This window comes from Poromitra crassiceps, assembly GCF_964638095.1.
Source record: "Poromitra crassiceps genome assembly, chromosome: 8".
Classification (NCBI taxonomy): Eukaryota; Metazoa; Chordata; class Actinopteri; order Beryciformes; family Melamphaidae; genus Poromitra; species Poromitra crassiceps.
The window spans coordinates 8372116-8379615 of record NC_139629.1 but is presented as its reverse complement, the minus strand read 5'-3'; the positions used below and the strand labels follow the sequence as shown (position 1 = coordinate 8379615).

Here is a 7500-nt window from a genome sequence, read left to right as displayed (position 1 = left end):
GATAATAGTTTTGTGGTGAGCTAATGGAGTGTGATTGTATTTGTACTGTAGCCCAGCACTCCCCAGGGCAGGACAACAGCTGCAGGTCACAGACAATCTGCCTCCCATTACCACCACTGGACAACACAGAGAGGGGGAGGGGGGGGGACATGCAGGGGCAGAGGGAGACACACACACACACACAGAGAGAGAGAGAGAGAGAGAGAGAGAGAGAGAGAGAGAGAGAGAGAGAGGCTGACTTGGGGAATCGCTACCCATGGGTGGGAAAGAAAGAAAGAAAGAAAGAAAGAAAGAAAGAAAGAAAGAAAGAAAGAAAGAAAGAAAGGAGATGACTGGTGTGTGGGAGATGGATGGACAGACCGGACAGGTGGATAGATCGGAGATGAAGTGAAGATCAATGGTTGGAGGGAGGAGGAGAGGGATGAAGGGATGGCTTGCAGCCATGTTGTTTTGACTCTTTTCTCCAGGGCTTCTCCGGTCCATGACCTCTGACCCCCTCTGACACGGCCGCACGCACACACACACACACTGGCACGCACGCACGGATGCACGCACACACACGCACGCACACACGCGCACGCACACACACATACTATGCCTGGGGTCCTATCAAAGTCAATATTCAAGGACACACGCGCAGCAACGTGTGTGTGCATGCATGACTTAACACATTCACTGCCAACAACGTGTAAACACGTTTTCAGAATCCAGCTGTTGACTGCCAACAACGTGTAAACACGTCCTTGGCATCGATTTTTTTTTTTTAACGGGGGGTTGTGCATCTAACCCTTTTACATATCTTATATAAGTATTGGACGTGTACAACGTGTACAACCCATTCCACCGACCCACTAAGTGGCGACAAGGAAGTAGGAAGGCAAGCAAAAAGCAGTGTGATCCATTTCCATTCTCATGAAAATGGATTGGCGGAGGCGCTTTCGTTTTCGCGTTGATTGCTGGCGGTGCGGGATTGCAAACTTGCATCGTGGATTGCGGATGGAGCACACTTTGAGGCACGCAGCGTAAATATGACCAGAGTCGCAGGGGCTTCATCGGAGCTCTCGGCCAGGGCTCCGGGAGGCGGGCGAGTCCAGCCGGGCTTCCTCGGGGAGCGGCCACGCAGACAGGCACAGCCAGGCACAGCGGCAGCGGGGCAGTGAGGCTGGTGACAAGCAGCAGGCCATTTTGCCTTGCAAAATAGCACCAAATTGGAAACAGCCATAAAAGGCTTTTAGAATGGGATTTTCAACCCATTCTTTTTTGTTTCTTTTTCGCTCTAATTTAGAGTAATTTAATTTCTATTCAGAAATTTATTTGAGAGGTCGAGAGTATGAGAAAGTGAATTTGCACAGGTAGGAAAGTGCTTGTTACACGGCGCTGCAGCCAAGAAGAACGCCCACGGAGGGAGGAGTTGAAGCAACTCTCCCTCTCGCTCTCTCCCTCTCTCTCTCTCTCTCTCTCGCTCTCTCTCTCTCTCTCCCTCCCTCCCTCTCTCTCTCTCTCTCTCTCTCTCCCTCTCCCCCTCTCACTAGGATTAAACCTAGTGCGTCTCCCTCCCGAGAGGGAGGGAGAGAGAGAGAGAGGGAGGGAGAGCGAGAGGGAGGGAGAGAGAGAGAGAGAGAGAGAGAGAGAGAGGGAGGGAGAGCGAGAGGGAGGGAGAGAGAGAGAGAGAGCGAGAGGGGGAGGGAGAGAGAGAGAGAGAGAGCCAAAAATGAATGGTTAAAGTGACTGTTCTATCCAATTTCACAAAAAGCCGTTTATCTCTGAATATTTTTTCTGACGCTAAAACCATGCTGTATTCAACTGCTAATGCTTACATAACTACTAACTCTACAAACTAACTCTTTTAGACAGAGAAAGTACACATTCTATTAGTACTTTTGAGATATTGTATGTTCACAAAGTCCAAGCTGAAACGAATCCTCGGCTCTTGTAAAATGAGCCAGAATCCTCAAAAAACGGCTTGGCAGAAGCTACCTACAGCAAAAAAAAACGGCTGGCAGTCAATGTGTTAACATAGTAAATTTTGCGCACTATGACGTGCACAAACTACATCACGCGTGACAACATGCATAGTGTAGCTACTTACAGCATGTACACGTGTGTCCAATGTTGGAGAAATTTCGTTACGTGTTCACACACACGCGTTCGCAGTTTTTGATGCTACGCCACCGGAAGTGTATCTGCATCGCGCACAACAGTGCGCGTACATGAACGCGTCGCGTAGTTCTGTTCTGTTTTATTCTATTTCTATGTTCCATTTTCATCCAGTAGACTGTGCCAGTGTGTTTATGCGCATGCGTGCGTTTATGCATGCGTTCGCGAAAAACGCATAAACATTACGCGTAACATTACGCGTAAATTTACGCGTAATTTTACGCGTAAATGTACGGGGTGCAGCAGTCAGAGCGCGTAAGCGTGCGTGTACTGTACACGCGTGACCATTACAAGTCAATAGGGAAACTACATGACACGTCAAGTGTTGCTTTGCTACACAGGCGTCAAAGCATGCGTGTGTGACACGTTCAGTCGATAGCTGCGCATGTTTATTGAGTCGTTTGGACCTTCATACACACACACACACGCACGCACGCACACACACACACACACACACACACACACACACACACACACACACACACACACACACACATATATATAATAATAACACACAGAACTGTGATTGGATGGGAGAATTAATAAGCCCATCAATTAGGCCCGCTCCTGAACACATTTATAGTAGCTTAGATGGCAGGCTGTATCTGAGAGCTCACTTCATTATATCTCCATTTAAAAGTCTCCTTTTACACTTAGGCAGCGTCTGCAGTCAGACGATGAAGTTGATAACCGACAGCGAGAGAACGCCAGGTCCCTCACTCAATTAATTCTGTAACAGACGAGGGTAATGTTCACTACTGTGAGGGCCAGATAATGGTGTAATGATGATGCCATCAATGATTAAGTTATATCAGCTCTCTCTCTCACACACACACACACACGTGACGCGCGCGCACGCACGCACGCACGCACGCACGCACGCACGCACGCACGCACGCACACACACACACACACACACGTGACGCGCGCGCGCGCGCACGCACGCACGCACGCACGCACGCACGCACACACACACACACACACACACACACACACGTCTTCCCCCTCACCACCAGTCTTTTGGCAGCAGCCGTTCTGAAGACAGAGGAAGCAGTGATCAACCAAAACACTCATTTATTATTTACAATCATGTCTGCAAAGAGGGTTCAAGCTAATCGATATGGAGGCTTTCGTCCCCAATCTGCAATTGGCTGCCAGAGTGCTTTACTCAGTGTTGTGCTAGTTACTTTCAAAATGTAATATACATATTACTGGTTACTTTCGTTTGACAGTAATATGTTACTTTACAATATTACTGTCTGTGTAGAGTAACTCGTTACTTATTACACTACTTTTGCATTACTTTCACCGTAATAACAGCAGTAGCAGAATGACATCGACATGTCATCATCATCACTCATTTGATCAGTCATAATATGACCCAAATATTTAGTTCGACAGCAAACTGCCAGCACCCGCCCAGACAGATCAAAAGAAGGAAAGGAAAGATCCTTATCGCCTCTTGTTCTGCAGATCATAGTGACACTCTTTTTAGCATCTTGAAGTCAGTGTAAACCATCCAAAATTCTAAATGTTATCCTTTTGCTTTGTTATTGTCATCTGTAGTAGTTGTTTGCATAAAAACACACAATTTGATTAGGAAATTATTGTATCTTTATTTAAATGTGCTTTGACAAAAAAAAAACTCAATTTGTAACTTGTGTTACTTGACAAAGTAACTGGTATAATATTACTGGAATCCTATTGGTAATAAGTTATCTTACTGAATTACTCCTAAAAGTAATACATTACATGTAATATGTTACTTTTGTAATGAGTTACCCCCAACACTGGCTTTACTGTAGGTGAGAGCATGATATGGTGACATTTAAAAAACAAGTATGGATTGCCATCAACCTTTAAGAGCCCATCTTTTATGAACTTACTGCACACACACAGTGTGCATTTTACATGAGTACAATCTCTCATACTTTTATGAACTCTCTCTCTTTCTTCCCCTAGCTGTCATAAATTATATATCTGTCTGGTCTAAATTGCCTCTTGTGGCCATTCCTGTGTAACCTTTCAGTACTGATGGTTGCAGACTGAGGGGAAGCTGCACAATGCTAATATAAAGAAAACACACATTTCCAATCAGCCGGGCTAGCAGCTCAATCATAGTTTGCCGACAGCACCTGTGTGTAATAGAGACACTGCATGAAATAGGCCACGCCCATCACGGGGGAAATCGCTCCATTCGCTCCCACACACCAGCGTCATTTTCCTTGAATTAAACATAGCTAAAAGCTGTTGTGTGGTGGAGCTGCGCACACAACAAATGTAAAAAATCGGCAGTTAAAGTTTTTTTGTACTCCGGAGCAAAACAAGGAAGCCATTGAGTGAGAATTGGCGAGAAGAAAATTGGGGATCTGTCAAGGAAGTAAGTTGGAGTGTTCATCTTCCGTAGATACGATCTTTTGGTGCAACACGCCAGCCATGCACGCGACATAGGAGAACGCCAGGATTGGAGGGGGGCTTTCTGTTTCCCCCCGTTTTCAGTGTCTATAGACGGTTTTAACTTGACAACAAAAACATTCTAAATTGAACCCCCGCTCACTTCCTGTTGCAGTGTTTGCTATGGACATAAAAGAAAAAAAAACATTCAAGTGCAGGACTGACCATTCCGTGAAAACCGTCTATACAGCTGAGTGGCGAAAACAAAAGTAACGATGTCGAGTGAATATTTCTGCAGTTTGCCGAATGCTGAGAAAAAGGAAGTGCTGTGGGGTTGCGCTCTGGTGAAAACCGTCTATAGGGAGAGAAGTCATGGCATTAAACAGTGTTTCTACAGTCAATACAAAGATTGTATAGTGGTGCTGAGAGGATCAAAGCGCTGCTGTAGGGCTCTTGAAATGAGTGGGTCACGGCTGCTAAAATGTCAAGATGCAGAAGAAGATTTTCTCACCTTTTATCCACAGGGGCTTTTATTTACATTGTATCCACAGGGGCTTATTTAACTTTGTGTTCAATAGAGCGCCGCAGGAATGATGCATTTGTGTCGACCAACCCGGGAAGTTAGCGTCGCCCTGCAGGCTCCCTCGTCTCAAAGATTAGTCAATGGCCTTTATAATGGGTTTTTGCTTAGACGCCTGAAATAAGGTCAGTGGTTAACAATCTTCATTTGTAAATATGATCTTGGCGAACAAAACCTAGTAGGCTCGTAGCCGATCATCAACTTTCACTAGCCACAGACCTTTTCTACACCCATAAAAAAAAACATTGACTTTGAGACAAACGCATTTGCAGGTTTTAGGACTCATTCCTGTGCAGGCACGTGCAGGGGGGGGGGGGTGCTAGGGGTGCCTGCCCATTTTACCCTGATGCGCAAAGTGCCCTTTTTGCCCCGGTGTGGTGCCCTTTTTTTTAAACTTTTGCGCCCCTGCCCCTCTAAGGGCCTCTGACGGCCTTGTTCCTGTGGCACTCTGCCTTATTTTAGACCCTTCATGCATTTCACCTGAGTATAATTCGAGGGCACTTTGAGCAATTCTTTTCTTTCTCTTCAAGCCGTAACCTCTCACATCACATTTCCTAAAATATTTCCTTTTTTTTTTATAGAGACACTGCGGAGCGCGTCATCATTCAGAAACCACGCCCAAAACGGGGGCAAACAAAAAATTCCCCCCCAATCCTGGCGTTCTCCTATGTCGCGTGGATGGTCGCGTGTTGCACACAAAGATCATATATACGGAAGATGAACACTCCAACTTACTTCCTTGACAGCTAGATCCACATTTTTCTTCTCGCCAATTCTCAATGACAACATTTGTTGTCTGCGCAGCCCCACCACACAACAGCTTTTAGCTATGTTTCATTCAAGGAAAATGACGCTGGTGTATGGAAGTGAACGAGAGAGCTTTCCCCCGTGATGGGCGTGGCCTATTACATGCAGTGTCTCTATGTTGCCTTTCGGGCTGGGATTTTTACAATTATGCATAAAAGAGATCTAGATGGAAGTTGCAATAAGTAGCTCCAAAATCGACTTCAGGCCTACACACACTCACAGCCATCGTGTTATCATGCCTACCGCCATTATTCCTAGCATTAAGTAAGGGTTAATGCACGACGAGGTGTCCATTATCACTTTTTAAGGGACGACGTGGAGGCGTGAACCGTCCGAGGCGAAGCCGAGGATGGTTGCCTCCGCGAAGTCCCTTAAAAAGTGATAATGGACACCTCGAAGTGCATTAACCCGCTTATACCATGGTCACTTGCCAAAGAAACAAAACAAGACCATTCATTTATATTTTCATGCATTTTGCAATCAAAATCTAGTTTCCATAACCTTGAATATGAGTTGAGAACCGGCGAGACAAAATAGTCCCCTCGAGATTAGGCTATCATTGGATAAAATGGCTGCTTAGTTTCTACACCTGGCACAATTCTAGAATCAAGCTAACTAATAATTTCGCCAATCGTAGCCTATGTAACAACATACAAAATAAAACGGCAATGTCTAAGAATGCAACGCCATGTAACTGGGTCGTTTAAACTCGTATTCCAGGGAATTGCGTTAACGTCTGCGGGGTCTTATAAGACGTAAATGGCGAGAGGCAGGAGTAGAGTGAAAACTATCTGCTTTCAGTATGTTGGAGTCCAGGTATGTTTTGTACAAGGACGTCTCTCAGTGTGTTGCTGTTAACTCCCCATTTCGTTGTTTTCTTTTTGTTGATCTCGTCTTTTTCCTCTTTGACTTGATTTGTATCAGTGATAAGAGGCAGCGCGCGCTCTCCCAGAGCGCCTGGCTGCTGGTTGCTGCAAGTTGTAAACAGAGGGTTTGACAGTTGACAGCTGAGAGCCCGGCTTCTGTCAGCTGACCAGAACAAAGCCGGCTTCTCTCAGGAGAGGGAATCTCCGAAACGAAAATCAAATTTGTAAATAAGAGTTATTTTTGATAAACTGAGCACACAGGGGTGATTTAAATAGTTACTTTGACCGACTAAATTTTTTTCTCAAGTAACAAAAGTGTCATATTAACCCTTAACGGGGGTATAGAGCTCAAACAGCTCTCTTGATACCACTGTTGAAACTATGGCGCATTGATATGAACGGTGAACAGACCATTTAGCTAGGTGTACATTATCACTGTACATTATCACAAAATAATGGACACCTTGCAGCCAATCAGAATCGAGTATTCACCCAGACCATGGTATAAGTAAGGGATAATGTATTGTGAGCCGGTGATTACTGGCGAAATAATGACCGACAGGTGAATGATTGAGCACGACGCGCAGCGGAGGGCTTAATCATTCACCTGAAGGTCATTATTTCCAGTAATCACCGGCTCATTATACATTATCCCGCTTAGAACACGGCCTACAACTAAATTATTTCAGTAATCTG

General features: G+C 45.3%; 1 protein-coding gene across 1 annotated transcript in view; it reads left to right on the top strand.

The window, feature by feature from the left end:
* kcnh3 (potassium voltage-gated channel, subfamily H (eag-related), member 3) overlaps positions 1-7500 on the top strand; it is a gene marked incomplete at both ends in the record, with an annotated part of 204164 nt that overhangs the window by 6477 nt on the left and 190187 nt on the right. The window lies entirely within an intron of this gene.